Source organism: Cucumis melo, chromosome 12 (genome assembly GCF_025177605.1).
Source record: "Cucumis melo cultivar AY chromosome 12, USDA_Cmelo_AY_1.0, whole genome shotgun sequence".
Classification (NCBI taxonomy): domain Eukaryota; kingdom Viridiplantae; phylum Streptophyta; class Magnoliopsida; order Cucurbitales; family Cucurbitaceae; genus Cucumis; species Cucumis melo.
The window spans coordinates 15,003,562-15,020,355 of record NC_066868.1 but is presented as its reverse complement, the minus strand read 5'-3'; positions in this window follow the sequence as shown (position 1 = coordinate 15,020,355).

Here is a 16,794-nt window from a genome sequence, read left to right as displayed (position 1 = left end):
TCGTTCAAGGTTATGCCAATTTGTTGGTTACCCTAAAGAGACGAGAGGTGGTCTATTCTTTGATCCACAAGAAAATAGAGTGTTTGTATCGACAAATGCTACTTTCTTGGAAGAAGACCACATGAGAAATCATAAACCACGAAGCAAATTAGTATTAAGTGAAGCTACTGATGAATCAACAAGGGTTGTTGATGAAGTTGGTCCCTCATCAAGGGTTGATGAAACCACCACATCAGGTCAATCTCATCCTTCTCAATCGTTGAGAATGCCTCGACGCAGTGGGAGGGTTGTATCACAACCTAACCGCTATTTGGGTTTAACTGAAACTCAAGTTGTCATACCAGATGATGGTGTTGAGGATCCATTGTCCTATAAACAGGCAATGAATGATGTAGATAAGGACCAATGGGTCAAAGCCATGGACCTTGAAATGGAGTCTATGTACTTCAATTCAGTGTGGGAGCTTGTAGATCTACCTGAAGGGGTAAAACCTATAGGGTGCAAATGGATCTATAAGAGAAAGAGAGATTCAGCTGGGAAGGTACAGACCTTTAAAGCTAGACTTGTGGCAAAAGGGTATACCCAAAGGGAAGGGGTTGACTATGAGGAAACTTTCTCTCCTGTTGCTATGTTAAAGTCTATAAGGATTCTCTTGTCCATCGCCACATTTTATGATTATGAAATATGGCAAATGGATGTCAAGACTGCTTTTCTGAATGGCAATCTTGAAGAGAGTATCTTTATGTCTCAGCCCGAGGGGTTCATAACCCAAGGTCAAGAGCAAAAAGTTTGCAAGCTGAATCGATCCATTTATGGGTTGAAACAAGCATCAAGATCTTGGAACATTAGGTTTGATACTGCAATCAAATCCTATGGTTTTGACCAGAATGTTGATGAACCTTGTGTATATAAGAAAATCAACAAAGGAAAAGTAGCTTTCTTAGTACTTTATGTGGACGATATCCTCCTCATTGGGAATGATGTGGGTTACCTTACTGACGTTAAAGCTTGGCTAGCAGCACAATTCCAAATGAAAGATTTAGGAGAGGCACAATATGTTCTTGGGATCCAAATCATAAGGGATCGTAAGAACAAAACGCTAGCACTGTCTCAAGCAACCTATATCGACAAATTGTTGGTTCGATATTCGATGCAGAACTCTAAGAAGGGTTTATTACCTTTCAGGCATGGAGTTCACTTGTCTAAGGAACAGAGTCCTAAGACACCTCAAGAAGTTGAGGATATGAGACGTATTCCCTATGCCTCAGCTGTGGGCAGCTTAATGTATGCTATGCTCTGCACTAGGCCAGACATTTGTTATGCAGTGGGAATAGTCAGTAGGTATCAGTCCAACCCAGGGTTAGACCATTGGACGGCGGTTAAAATTGTTCTCAAGTATCTTAGGAGAACGAGAGACTACATGCTTGTGTATGGAGCTAAGGATTTGATCCTTACAGGATACACTGATTCTGATTTCCAAACCGATAAGGATTCTAGGAAATCCACATCGGGATCAGTGTTCACCCTAAATGGGGGAGCTGTAGTATGGCGTAGCATCAAGCAAGGATGTATTGCAGACTCTACAATGGAGGCTGAATACGTCGCTGCTTGTGAAGCAGCAAAAGAAGCAGTTTGGCTTAGGAAGTTCCTACATGATTTGGAAGTTGTTCCAAATATGAACTTGCCCATCACTCTATATTGTGATAACAGTGGGGCAGTAGCCAATTCTAAAGAACCTCGCAGCCATAAACGAGGGAAACACATAGAGAGGAAGTATCATCTGATACGGGAGATTGTGCAACGAGGGGATGTGATCGTCACCAAGATCGCTTCGGAGCACAACATTGCTGATCCATTTACGAAGACTCTCACGGCTAAAGTGTTCGAGGGTCATCTAGAAAGTCTAGGTCTACGAGATATGTACATTAGGTAACCTAGGGCAAGTGGGAGATGTGTAATGGGTATGATGATGCCCTAGTTTATTGTATTTGTATATATACGTTTTATGTAATATACTTGTACATTTTACCATTTCCAATGTTTGAGGATTACTCTACTATGTACATCCCATAAGGACTAGAGTTTTAGTCCAAGTGGGAGTTTGTTGGATTTTATGTCCTAAAACTCGTAGATAGTAAATATAATCAATTGACCGTCATTAATAAAGTATTTTATTATTTAATTTCAATAAGTGTTATTGATTATTTTATTAGTTTTGTCTTAATAACCCAAATCCAATAAACTAACATCCTAAGCTGTTGGATGAGTCTTGAACAGTATGTAGAGACATACAGGGATTAATGTTCAAGATCAGCTTAAAGAGTCTATAGTATAGGGTTAAGGTTGGGTACCTTATCCTGTTAACACTATGGATACGGCTCACTTTGTATTTGATACAGACACATTGATCAAATGCGTTCATGTATGTGACATGCGAGTAAGGGTATCCTATGCAATGAGTTTGCATAAGACTGGACCACGAAATAGTAATCACTAGATGTAACTCCGTTAACTAGTTGGATTGCTATTTCATTAGGATGACCTAGGTAACTTAGTCTTAATCCTGAGTGTATTATGAACTCCTGTTTGCGAGGGATTGTCCTTTGATTTATACGAGTGAGAGTGGCCAGATTGCCGACTCAATATTCTTATCATTTTGGGGACAATACCGAGTGGAGAGCTGGGAACATAATCACACAAGATGGAATTCACTCCTTCCCACCTTTAGGGTAAGTAGATAAGTGTTCCCTTAAATGGTGTCTCCGAGACTTGAACAAAGGGCCCTACCCTCTCAATGGCACGAGAGGGGTTTCTGTTTAGTGGTTGGACCATAAACAGGTTGTTCATTAGAGGAGCACTGGTATTTAAGGACTAGAGGTAACCCAGGGGTAAAACGGTAATTTGACCCAGCTGGAGTTACGAACACTTGTGAAAGACTAACTTACTGGTATTGGTCTATATCCGTGGACACAGAAATATATCTATAGTGAGAAGAGTTCAGCTGTGAGTCTTTAGTGGAGTGTACGCACAGTTAACGAATATTGATTAATGTGGTTAATGAGTTTAGCCAATTAATCTCATATCGTTGTAGCTTCTGATCTGTAGGTCCATTAGGTCCCCTTCCTAGCTCATAAAGAGTAATGAGATTTATTTATATTGGTTGTAATTTGAAATGTTCAAATTTACTTTGGGAATTAATATAATGTATATTGATACATTATAATATAAAGTTTATATTTTAATTAGACTTTATTATATAAATTTAATTTTGGATATGATTCAAAATTAAATTATGAGAGAATAAAATATTTGAATAAGTTCAAATATCAGTTTAATGTGAATTAGATTCATATTAAAACTATAAGTTAAAATTTAATGTGTATATGATACATATTAAAACTATAAGTTATGAGAGAAATTTATATTTGAATATGATTCAAATTATGGATTAAATTAAATATAAGATATTTAATTTAGAAATTAATTAATTGGAGAATTAATTAATAGTTTTTGTTTAATTTGATTTAATTAAATTTGATTTAATTAAATTAATTAAATTAAAACTATAGGTTATGTGAGAGATATTCATTTAAATATGATTTAAATGAAATATTAATTAAATATGATTTAATTATTTAATTATTTATTTAATTAATATAATTAATATAATTAATTAATTAATTAATATTAATTAAATATTAATTTATTAAATTAATAAGGAACGTGGGTGGTTTTCCCACGTTCCCAATTATTCTCTCTAACTTCCCTCTTCTTCCGACTGAAGAAGAGGGAATTCTTTTGCGTAACAAATTTTTCTCTCAAACGGGAGAGAGTTCTGCGAAGAAGTCTATCCATTCTCTCTAAAAAAATCTCTCCATTCCCTTATTCCAATTTTGGTTCCCACAAACCATCTCAATCAGAGAATAGGAAGGTTTTCAAGTGGTGGTGCCCAAAAATTTGGTGATTGCAGATTCAGAGTCGTCAACGAGCGTAAGTTTTATTCTCTGTAATTTTTTAAAGCATGTTTAATCAATATTCTTTGCCAATGTATTGGTATTTTTAAGGTTCTAATTAAAATTGAGTTTCTGTATATTTTCCGCTGTAAAGGGTTTTCATCCCTTCAATATCAACACCCTAACTATTCATAGAGGATAAGTTAACCATATAGAGCAGATAAATAATAGCAATTAGTATTATATATTTACCATTACCTGTGGAAATATAATGGTCAGGTCGACCCATTTAAATAATGGTCAGGTGGACCCAACCTGGTTTTGCTATATATAAAACTTTAACATGTGTTATTTACTCATTTAGTCTCATCGTTTTCAAATCTAAACGATCGTGTTGACTAGGTAAGCGATCGTTTAGATCATATCCATACGATCGTGTAGTTCTTTTTAAACGATGAAAAAATGGCTTCAAATCTAAACGATCGTGTTGACCATGCTAAACGAGCATATTGACTAAGTAAGCAATCGTTTAGATCATGTCAAAGTAAAAATTTGAAAAAAAATTAATTAAAAAAAATGCCAACGCACCAATCCAACCCGACCCAACCCAAATTTTTTGGGTTGGGTTCAGTTGGGTTGACCCTTGCATATTGAATAGATAGGGCTCAATTTTTACCAACCCGATTCAATCCATCTTATGTATGCCTCTACTTTTTAATCAGATCTCGTTGAAATTGATTCAATATAGTGGGGCCCCCTTATTTTGAGTGCCCTAGTAGTCGCGCTCTTCCCAGGTCCTACCTTGTTCAGAGGCTTCGATTTTGACAAATCCTTCTCAAATATCTCGATGTGGGTCTTGAGCGGAGGGATTCTTCTCTCATTGGAATTCAGAGGCTTTGAGGACTAAGGAAAAAGCGCGAACTTCTCTCTGTATGGCATCAAAAAAGAGGGTTAACTATCGGTTTTCATTGGATGGAGAGTCGGATCGCCGACGAATAATAGGTACCCTCACCCAAGGCAGAGTTAGTGAGTCGTGTAATAAGAGACCATTTCACGCAGTTCGGGGGCACTTAAGTTCTAACCTAAGCTCATATTTTTACAAACATCTTGGTAAAATTGGTAAGTAAAACATACTTAAATAACTCAAAGCATGCTCAAATTATTCTAGCTTGAAAATCATGTTCAAAATCAGTATTTGAACATATTTTGTCACTCACTGATTGAAGCTATCTCCTCTAGGTTTGTAAATGTTTCCAATCTCTTCTTGTTTTTAAATAAGAGTTTAATCTCCAACGAATTCTCTTAAACTAGAAATAACCTAAACTTTACTCAAAAAATGCTAAAACATAACAAATGGCTAAAAAAGGCGCAAGGACGTGGTTGGCGCATGGCATGGGCGATAGAGGGTTGCACACACCTGTACATGCCCCATCAAGGTGCCAAGCCGTGTGCTAACCTCACAAGCATCCAGTCACACACCCTATGGCCGCATGGCCCTTACTGCATGCTTGGCCCTTTACGTGCATGGCCTACCATATAACCTTGGCATACACCCATTGCCTCATGACTTTTTGTTGGGTTGGCTTAACACATGCTCAATGGCTCAGAGCTTACTCTTTTATATGCACAGCCTCATAAATAACCTCTTTGATACTCGTCCAATGCTCAACAACACAACCTCGCTGTCTAGATTTCCTGTAGATTCCAAAGTTTACATTCAACTTCCAAAAATCATAACTAAAAGTCCACTTATCAAATTATAAAACTTCCTTCTACAAAGTTAATTAGCTCTTAACAATCTTACCTTAAAATTTTAGCTTAAAATTCCAAGTATTGAATCCTCTAGTCTTGGATCTTAAAACACTACAAGAGACGGGGGTACATAAACTTGACGTAAAAAGAAAATCAAACAATTTAGAAATGAGGAACAACAAAAAGAAATAGATCCTAAAGCCAAAAGAAATTTACATGATACCAAGGCCTTCTAATATTTTCTTTTAATTTAATCTTCTCTTGGGGAATGTTGGTTGGAGGTCGAGGGGAAAAACCTCTTCAAGAATATTTTTTCTTTTGTCCATCACTGTGAAGTTGCACAATCACATCCTTGGAGCTGCATTCACAATAAATTTGAAATTAAAACAGATGTCCAAAATATTATTAACTCAAAATAATTTTCATGGGGATTCTTACTTTTGAAAATTTCAAAAGAATGTACTTAATAGTTGAAATATCAAAAATAATAAACACTCATGTAATGTGACCAATTATTTGATCTAAGTTTTGTTAGGAATGAAACTACAAGCCCGCAAAAAAGGAGCTAACTAAAGAAACTAAAAAAGATACTCTCCAATTATTTCATCACATAGAATCTACCGAAATACGAACACCTTGGAAACCCTATCAACACATATTATTATTCCTCTCCAACGTCCCCACAAAACTCACTAGGTGAGAAGTTTTGTCAATAGAAACCCAAAGAGAAACTGTAACTTCTCCCATGCCATTAACTTACTCTAGAAACCATAATCTGGTTTCCCTCTTTCCAAGTGCCATTAGTTAAATAAACCTATTGCCAAGAAATTCCAGCTTTCTTCACTAAGCTTGGAGATACCAAGACCACAATATCCCACTAAAATGAAAGATGGACAAAAGTAAGGTACTTTCTGTAACAGGTCGAAAGACCAAATGTTTCCCTAGAAGTATATCTCATGAAAAGCATCATGAATAAAAAGATGGTGGTAACATTCTTTTGCTCTCTCAGAGTGTCCATTCATTTTCACCACCATATTAGAAATAAGATAAATCGAAGGACCTTTTATAAATTCAATCCAATGACCGAACAAGAACTGAAATAAAATTGTTTATTATATAGATTAGACATGTTGTAGCTTACCTCCTCCAATTGTTGCCTCAGGCAACCACTCAATCGAATACTGATGTCGAGTTATATGCATGATGGGTACGCCAGGAATCTAGAAGAAAATAGGCGAGTTACTACATCTAAATCCAACATTTTGTGTTCCCAACTATTGTGATCTAATCATACCTTGCGAATCCTACGCTTCAAATCTCTATCACAAGTAGCAACGATATAACACTTATGCTGCACAAAAAGAAAGCTTCTGTTAAAAATAATAAAATAATAAAAAATGGTGAAAAAGCAGGATGTAGCCCACTATCTCTACTTCAACTTTACAACACACTCATCCTTTTCTTTTAATAGTATTTATCTAATAGAATGTGAGAGCTTGGTTCCCCATTCCTCCAATAACTTAATACATTGTTTTTTTATTCTTGTTAAATATATACAAATATAATAAACCATACCATAAGCCTAGTAATTAAATATCTGCTACTTTCTTATGAATATCAGCAGTAAGAAGATAACTAGGATTTAAACTAGTTTACAGTGTATTATTCTATATTTAATGGTGAAAAAACATTTTAACTTTCCCCTTTTTTGCATCATTAAAATCTTCGCATCCTACAAACCGTCCCTCCAATTTCAATTTTCATTTCAACTATAACCCCCCCCCCCCCCCCTCCCAATTCAATTTTCAATTTTAACTATACTCGCCCATTCAATTTTGAAATTAACTAGAAATCATAAACCCTAAACCCTTCAAATTTAAATTCAACCACAAATTACACACATTCTATACAAAAATACATTTAACAAACAAAAATATATTCCAAAAGAAAATTCTAAAACAATTCTTCTAAAAAAAACCCTAAAACATAAATTTAAACTAAACAAACTTTATATTTAAACTTACCTAAGGTGGCAGACGGCAACGGAACGACGGCGAGGGACGGTAACAACGACGGAACGAAAGGCGGCGACGATAATGACGACGGAACGAAAGCCACGACGCGATTCTCTCCTCTCTTTCCCCTTTCGGTTTCAATTCTGTGAATACATAACTGAATCGTGTATAAAAGGGATTTCCCGACGCAGTGTGCGGCATTGGGAAATCCCCAAAAAGGCATCGGGAATACCATTATTCCCGACGCTCAATAAAAGGTTTTCCCGACGCGCCACGATGCGTCGGAAAAATCCCTTATTCCTGACGACGTTCCCGACGCACTCTGCACAACATCAGGAATAAGGTGTTTTTTTAAATTAATTTGGCCTATTCTCGACATCGTGTGGACGCGTGTTTGATGCATCGGGAAAAAGTGTATTCCCGACGCCATGTTCATAGCATCGGGAAACACTTATTCCCAACGTTCTTTATGCTGACGTCTTTGTTGACATTGGGAAACCTCCGTTTTCTTGTACTGAAAGGTTGTTCTAAAATCACCCGAAATCTGACCTTCCATGGTTTTCTTCCAACGTTGAGTTCCTAAAAACCATCCTCTATGGCAGCCATCACTAAAGAACTAGACTCTTTTGTGGTTCTTTTTTAGACAAAAATCATAGAAATTGCACGAGTCAGATGAGAGAACTTAAGCTCTAAAGTTTCCTTAAATAAGTTATCTCACATGTCATCCTTTGAACACCTCTTACTTGTCGAATGTCTAATGAATGCATGTGGGGCCAGTTGTATTCCACTCCACTAACACTAACTCAACACCTAGGTCTTAGCCATACTCCCTTGAACGCATAACACCTTGCTTAGCTTACCTAAGACTCAATATCATGGCTTAGCTACATGCTTCGCAATTAGCTTTTCTTGTCGCCTAGCCTTATAATGCTCAATACTTGCCCTTGCTCTTGCCCTTACCTAGCACATAGAGGTTCTTCAGCCCATTTTGAACGCATCGACTGTCCTCTCGCAGAATATGCTTGTTTTCATTGTATAGCCTCTTTGCTTAACACCCCTTCTTCACTTACACCGCCTAGGACACCATGTTGGATGCCTCTCAACGACTTATTTAGCTTAGCTCACAAGCCAACACTTAGCAAAAAATATCTCAACTTCCTCTTCTGTCGCCTAACCTTCACTTTCCTTAACACTTAAAGAAAATTTCTAAGATCTTAAATACCAACTTCAACTTAGCAAGCTTGCCACTTTAAGAAAAACAAAGGAGAAATTTTATGGTTTACAACCTTCATGAAGTTTAGTTTTAGTAGACTAAATGAGATAACTTGGTTTTGGAATTTTGGAACAAAAGACTCCCTTTTAGAGGCCTAAATAAAAAATTTGGCCAAAGATTCGAGTTCACTCAAAAATGGTCTTCTGTTTATGTTAGTCGTGTGTGAAAGTACCAATTTGACTTCAAAATGTGTGTAGGGTTTGATTCTAGCTTCTCGCTCCTTCCTCTTGTTCCTCATATGACACAACTTCAACTTTTTCTTTTCGATTTTTCTTTCATTTGAATTATCTTTGTCTTCTTCCTCTCGCTTATCGCTTCTTCCTTTTGTTCCTCGTCTGACACAATTGCATTTTTTCTTTGATTGTTTCCTTTGTTCAAAATACTTGTTATTCGATGCTAAAAAACACATAAGAAAAAGAAGAAGAAATGTAAAAAAAATGAAACCGCACAAACGAGGGCAAAAAGGAAATCACGCAAAAAACAAAAAAAAAAAAGAAGTAAAATAAACAGATATCATTGAAAAAGAAAAGGAAAATTGTCAAAAAAAAAAAAAAGCAACTAAACAGAAGAAATCGTTGGAAACGAAAGAGATAAGAAAAAGAAGGAAGAAAGGGCAAAGTGGTAATTTTACAGGGTGTTAACATCAGCAAAAGGAAAAATTTCTTTGATTTTGAAACCTGAAGTTATTTTTTGGGCCTATATGCAATTATTGGGTTTTTTGTATGGATAGCCCATTTCGAGGGGCCCAATCGAAATTTGGCCCACTAATAAGACCTTCTGATTGTGTCAGTACCGTGTGAAGTTACTAATTTGCCCTTAAATTAAGCCCGCATGTTCAAGGGCCACTCGATACTTGGTTCTCGTCTAGTCATTCCTCGATGCTCCACACACGCTTTCTCATTCCACAAGTTACAAAAAAAATGCTTTTTTCATTACTTGATACACGATATACTCGATGCACGTTGTCTAGTTTCACGTTACTCAATTCTCAATTCCAACTTGTTTTAAAAATTGAATACTTAAAACAAAACGTTCACTTTTGTGCTCCTTTAACATTTGATCTTCTCCCGGTGACAAAAATTCTTGTGCTCTCATGTTCTTTCTTTCTCAATGTTGATTCATCATCTTCTTAACGTCTTTGATATTTGCAAAAGATAACAATCATTGTGAAGCACATGCATGATAGAAGTTTTTTTTATACTTGGCCTTAATTGAAGCATATTCAAATCTTTTTTTTTTTTTTGTCCCATTGTCCATGTTTTTAAATAGAATGAATATTTTGTTTTTTATCTTCCTTTTAATACGAAAAACCAGGATTAATGTTAACAAACACTGCTAATAGTATCAAACATGAGTGTATGGCAATTATTGATAAATGATCATATTGATTAATGAATATGTTACAATGCTATTTATTCAGTACAATCACTACATGTAACAAAATGTACATGTAAATCAACACAATAAAATGATAACTAAAAATCACAATTTCTTGCTCTTGTGGTTGATCACTCTATGTAAAAGCTTCTGGATTGGGGGAGCGTTGAATGGAATTGTTTGGAAATCTAGGAAGAGTTTCGGCTTCAAAATTCTCTAAGTACGTTTGTCTCTCTTCTTGCTTTTCATTAATGATATTTATAGACTTTCAACACTCATCGCCCACTAAGCGCGTTCTGTGTTATTTGGCGGCTATTTTTACACTTAGTGGCTCCCAACTACGATTTAGAATAATGTCACATTTGATTCTCGATGCTTAGCTCTTCTAGGCGATGATCTACAACATATGTTTTGGATGCCTTTAGAATTCTTGCTATGCTTCGAATAATTTCTTTCTTGAACATTTCTTTACAACATTGTTTTGCATGGAGAATTCTTAGAAGTTGTGTTTGCCTAATTGTTTCAATCTTTTATAATATCTTGCAATGATAAACACCAAGAAGTCATAATATCCAAAGACCAACACATTGTAAACACGTGAACGTATTGCTAGCACAATGCATAATTTCTAAGTTTATCTGATGTATTTTCTACTAGTTTTCCCACTTATCTTGAATAAAGAAATTCAATAACTTGTTCTATAAGTTATCAATACGTTTTCAGGATTGGATTGACTTTGGCAAGGAGCATTCCCAACTATACAACCAAAACCACCGTGTTCTCTAGACATGTCAGATTGAAACAAACCCATTAGAAAAGTTGTGTATGTTTGGAGCGATGTGTTCCTCCCCAATTGAATTAGCACTACTTGTACCAATTTGATTTTTTCTCGACTTGTTTGTCGTGGCAAGAGCACTTGATATCGTTTTAACACCGATGTCATTATTGTCCTGTTCTACTATAACATTATGGTAGTCATTATCATAATATTGTCATGTGTTCTTCATATCATTCTCTAGAGAGACTGTTGATCAAAAAATTTAAAGATCGTTATTTTCAGTATCTGTCACTATTCTTTCTTATTGAATCTTCTCAAGACTATATCTGAGGTCTACTATGGGTATATTTATCAAGCAAGAATTGGACGTCATCGTCATCCTCTACTAATGCCATAGGAGAATCGAAATCTAACATATATGTCACCAGCATAACTATGTTGTAGTTTGATGCACTACACTTGGTCACTTTGTATATCAGTTCTCTCAATGTAGTATATGTCAATCTTGGGGACTTTAACACCCACCAAATGAATATATGTTTTTTCCATCCTTCAATAAAAATGAAATAAATTAGTAAAAATATTCAGTACATAAACAGTTTAAAGTTTTGAAAAGTCCTTGTTACAAGCTACTCATTACTCAATACCCGATATTAGATACATATTGCAGATTGCTCGATTCTATCTACGATTCTCAACTTAATCTTACAATTCCCACTGACTCTATATGCTTACCATGTATCTAATGGTAACTCACTCCTTAATGGGCTCACACTGGATCCTCTCTGAACGCGCTCATTAAAGATATTCAACCAACCCATACATAAATTGATTATTGTGTAACCTGAAAAGTATTCCAAACTAGTGTTTGAGAGCAACTAACTTGATTTAGTTGAACAAGCATTCCTTTGTCTTCTTATAAAATGTTGGCTTCAATTGGTTCATTTATGTGATATGATATGGGTTTTGTTTCCTTCTTTGTTATTATTTTCTGGAGGAAAATTCGTGTTTTGAAGTGTTTGATAATCAAAGCCTGTGGTGCATTATGCAAAATGACTTTTTATTAATTTGATGAGACTGAATTGTACGCGTTGCGATAATTTTTTCTAAATTGTTGTTGTACGTCTACTCTCATTAGTTGCACATTGAAGCAATGCATACATGAGTTGGAGTTGAGGATCGAGTAACGTGTGAAACTAGGTAACATGCATCGAGTTTATCGTGTATCGAGTAATGGAAAATGCATTTAATTTTTTCTTAACTCATGGAATGAGGGAGCGTGTGTTGAGCATCATCGAGGAGCGAGTAGACAAGGATTAAATTTAGGTTAAATTTAAGGGAAAACCAGTAACTTCACACGATGCTGACACAATCGAAGGTCATATTTCATTGAATAATAAAAAGTGGGCCAATTTGGCACCTGAAAATGGGTCATCCGTACAACAAAACTTGCAATTATTCCCTTGGTTTGGAATTTTTGGTAATAACTATTTGGAATTTCTTGCAATAGCGAAAAGAGGAAAATAATTGGAGACTTTCAAATGGAAAAGTAAGTTGTGGAATTGACAAAACGAAAAAGAACAAAGTCACTTTCTCCCAAAGTATTTCACTTTATTTGGAGTTCAAACCTTCCTATCACAATTATTCCCTTAGTTTAGGATTTCTTGTAATAACCATTACAATGAAGGAAACCTAGTCTTCCCAAATTGTAATAGCTATTTTGATTCCTTCAATGTAATGGAAAGACTTGAATCAAAAAAATATAAAGTTTTTGTTTGATTAGAAGCAAAACCTAGTATTAAAAACATACTCTACGTGATTCATTTTGGAAATTCTTGAGCATTAAGAACAAGTCTCACTTGGAGGAATGAACGAAGACTTCGTCCAATGTTTAAGAAGAGCGAGTCTTTGTCTCCGTGGTTCATTTTGGAAATTCTTGGTCATTGAGAAAAAATCTCACTCGAAAGAATGAATGAAGACTTCATTCAAATTTTAAGAAGAACGACTCTTTGGTTAATTGGTGTGAGTCTTTAGCGTGCAGCACCCCAAGTTTAGGAAAGGATATGAATGAACTAATATCACATATAAATGAGAGAGATCTTGTACACATGAAAACTACATGGTTAAGAAAAACTAAAAAAATATTGAAAGTCACTACCTATACCAACTAGGTGTGTCTTCCTTTTCGGTAACTCAATTGTAGGAACTCAACAGTTAAGTGTGCTTAGCTTGGTGCAATCCTAATTGTCGGTTGTAGAATCTGACTAGACTTGATGCATTAATTGAATAGATCAAATTCAAGATCTCAATTGTTGTACCATAAAAATCACTACTTTGAAAGACAAATTCAACAAGATCTTAGTGTTAAATCGCATGTACTGATTGCTTCCCAAAATTAATGCAATGTCTTTTTCCTAATTTATTTTAGAAAAAACATGTTTAGATCTAAAATTAGTGTTAGATCTATAACAACTAACACATTAAAACTTAGGTTTGTAACCATAAAATGGTTACAATATTTATAACCATCAAAACAATGATAATCATTCTCAACAATCCCTTCCAAATGAATAGCAATCTTATAATAAAAAAAATCATATTCCACTGCAACAAATGTGCCTAGAGTGCAACTGCACCCAATCTAGTGCAACAACGCTTCCTCTCCTAAATTCAAAATTCAACATTTTTTCTTCTTAGTCAAGTTTACTTCTCCTATTTATTTGGATGCTCTTTAGCACTCAAAACACGAAATTCAACACATAATTCAAACCTAAAAGAGTGAGTTTTGTCCTCAAAAGTTAGAGAGCGTTAGAAATATTTTAAAGGCAATTTGAGATCTTGAAGTGACAAGGAGGGGAGATAGGCGAATTCCATCAAGTGAGGAGCTTCAAGAGAGTGTCTTATCTGACTCTTTACACTTCTTTATGCTTATTTATCTTTATGCTATCAAATTTTTATGAGAATGTGTATTTGAGAGCCATGAGTGACTAGATTTGTTAGTTTTAGGGTATTGATGTATTTACTTATGCAATTAGGTTAGCTTTAATTTTGTTATGGATATTGTTTGACTTTATGTTTTCGATGACATTGTGCTTAATTCTTATTTATTGGCCTTCAATACATGTTAGGTTGAATGTTTGATTGATAGATCGAATGTTTAACTTGATTTATGTCTTTGAACACTACTAGAAAAAGAGTCTTTCTTGACTATTGCATTTTTAACTTCTTGACGGTTTTTGGAAAAAACGTCAAGAAATGGGTGGTTTAAAAGGAAAATCGTCAAGAATTTTTATGAAAAAGCAAAGGGTAGTCAATTTTCAGCTTTCTTGACGGTTAATATGAACATTTTCTTGATGGTTATAAACTGTCAAGGATTATCTACTAAATTCTTGATGTTTTTAAAACGTCAAGAATTTTTATAAATTCGACATTATTGACAGTTTTCAAACGTCAAATGATATGTAGTTATCCTTGACGTTTTAAAAACATCAAGTAATATCGATTAAATTCTTGACGTTTTAAAACGTCAAGAATTTTTATGAAAAGACGAAAAGGAGTAGTTTTAAAATTTCTTGACATTTTTAAAACGTCAAGTAAGATGATTTTTCTTGACGTTTCAAAAACGTCAAGAATTATTAAATAATTGAAAAATAATAATAACCTAATTTCTTTTTATAAAAAACTAATTTTTTTTTACTTTTTAAATAAAAAACTAATTTCGATTTTTAAAAAAAAACTAAACTCCAATTTCCCTTTCTTCACAACCTAAACCCCACGACAACTCCTCCCCCGCGCTCCCCCACACTCCCATCTCTCTCGCAAAGACTGACAACCCAATGCCTGCGCTGAACTGCTCAACTACCCCTCCGTCGAAGAACGTCATCGACCCACGACCCCTCCGCCGAAGAACGTCAAATCCGCCCAATGTCATTACAAGTCTTTCTTACAAATAGTTAGATTAATAATGAAAGTTGTTGATGATAATGGTTAATGCCATGAGTTTTAATTTGATTTTAAGCTATTAGTTATCATTTAAGCTTGCATGAGAATAGGTTGCTTTTAAAAGAAAGTAATTTTGATTTTAGTTTATAGACATAAACATACCGTTAAATTTAAATCCATGAATGATTAAAATAACCCTAGTAAAGTTTGTAACGAAATCAACATCGTTGAACGTCTTTTACTTTAAATTTAATCATTGTTAGTTAAGATGATTTTGTTTTCACAATTGGTCGATTTTTTTTCTTAGCTAAAATCAATTCGATTCTAAAACAACTAACCAAAAACATGTTAATTGATCCCTAGGAATAAAACTCGGCCTGTATAAGTCGTTTTACTATATTATATAACTTGACCATATACGCTTGCATGATTGCACACACATCCATAAAGAGCATCAAAGGCTAAATCCCATCCATCTTCCAAATTATGTAGAATTCAATTTTGTGCAATAGTGCAGATTGGCCCCAAAAATTGGGAGTTAATGTGTCGATTGTACGTAGAAAATCTTTTAAATATTTTACGATCTTTAATTTCGTAGAGAAATTTGAAATTGATTTTTAGATTTTGAGTTTTTAAGAAGAATGAAAAGCTTGAGCGATTTATTCAATTTTGCTTTTAGATTGTAAAATTAGAGTGTGTATGATCGGTATGAATACTTTTTACTAAGCTGAGTCCAATTAAGCAAATTAACAAACTTTTTGCTAATTAATAATTTAAACAATAATTTCATATAAATGTATACACATCAAAATGACTTGTGAAGTCTCATAAACAAATTCAAACATCCAATTTCATTTTCTTAACAAGATTGACAACACATATATGCAAAAATAAATTTATCCAATCTAAATAGACATTTTAAAGGTTTATTTCACATTTGTTTTTGACATTTTTAAATATAACAAAAAATTAAAATTATTTCCAAAATATAAAAAAAAAAAAATCTATCAAATTCTCTACAATTCATTTAAGGTTTTAGCTATATTTTGTAAATAGTTTTAATTGTTTGCTATCAATAACAAACTTTTTTTTTTTTTTTTCCTTTTGGAAGAAATTTGTACCTTTATCTAAGGAGGATTAAATATTTTCTGTGATTCTTTTAAAAACTATTTAAAATTTATTTAAAGTGAAGTATATTTACATTAAAAGGAACTTTACTTGAAGGTGTTTTGAGTGCTCCAAAATAGTTCTAAATTTCTATTTAAAAAAAACTAGATAAATGGAAAAAAAAAAAAAATGAGAAAGAAAGAAAGAAAAAAGAGAGCAAAGTTTTCAAGGGAGTATTTTCACAAATAATGTTTTTTTGGTATCAAAAGAAGTTTAAGAAATAGGTATAACCCCAAGCTATCATAGGGTAGTTTGGACTTCCATTAATTCACATCACCTAGCTTGACACCACGTATTCAAGAAAGACTTCCATTGATCTACATCACCCAGTTTAACCCACATGTTATGACTTGGATTAAAGGAAGGTACATGATTTCTCAACATTTATTATTATTATTATTTAAAAATGGAAAGTAGATAACACTAATTTAACCATTATTTAAAAAGTTAAAATTTTGTTATTTGTTTTAAAAAGGAAAATTGTTATGAATAGAAAAAAAAAAAAAATGAAAGTACTTACAAAATGTAGCAAAAAAT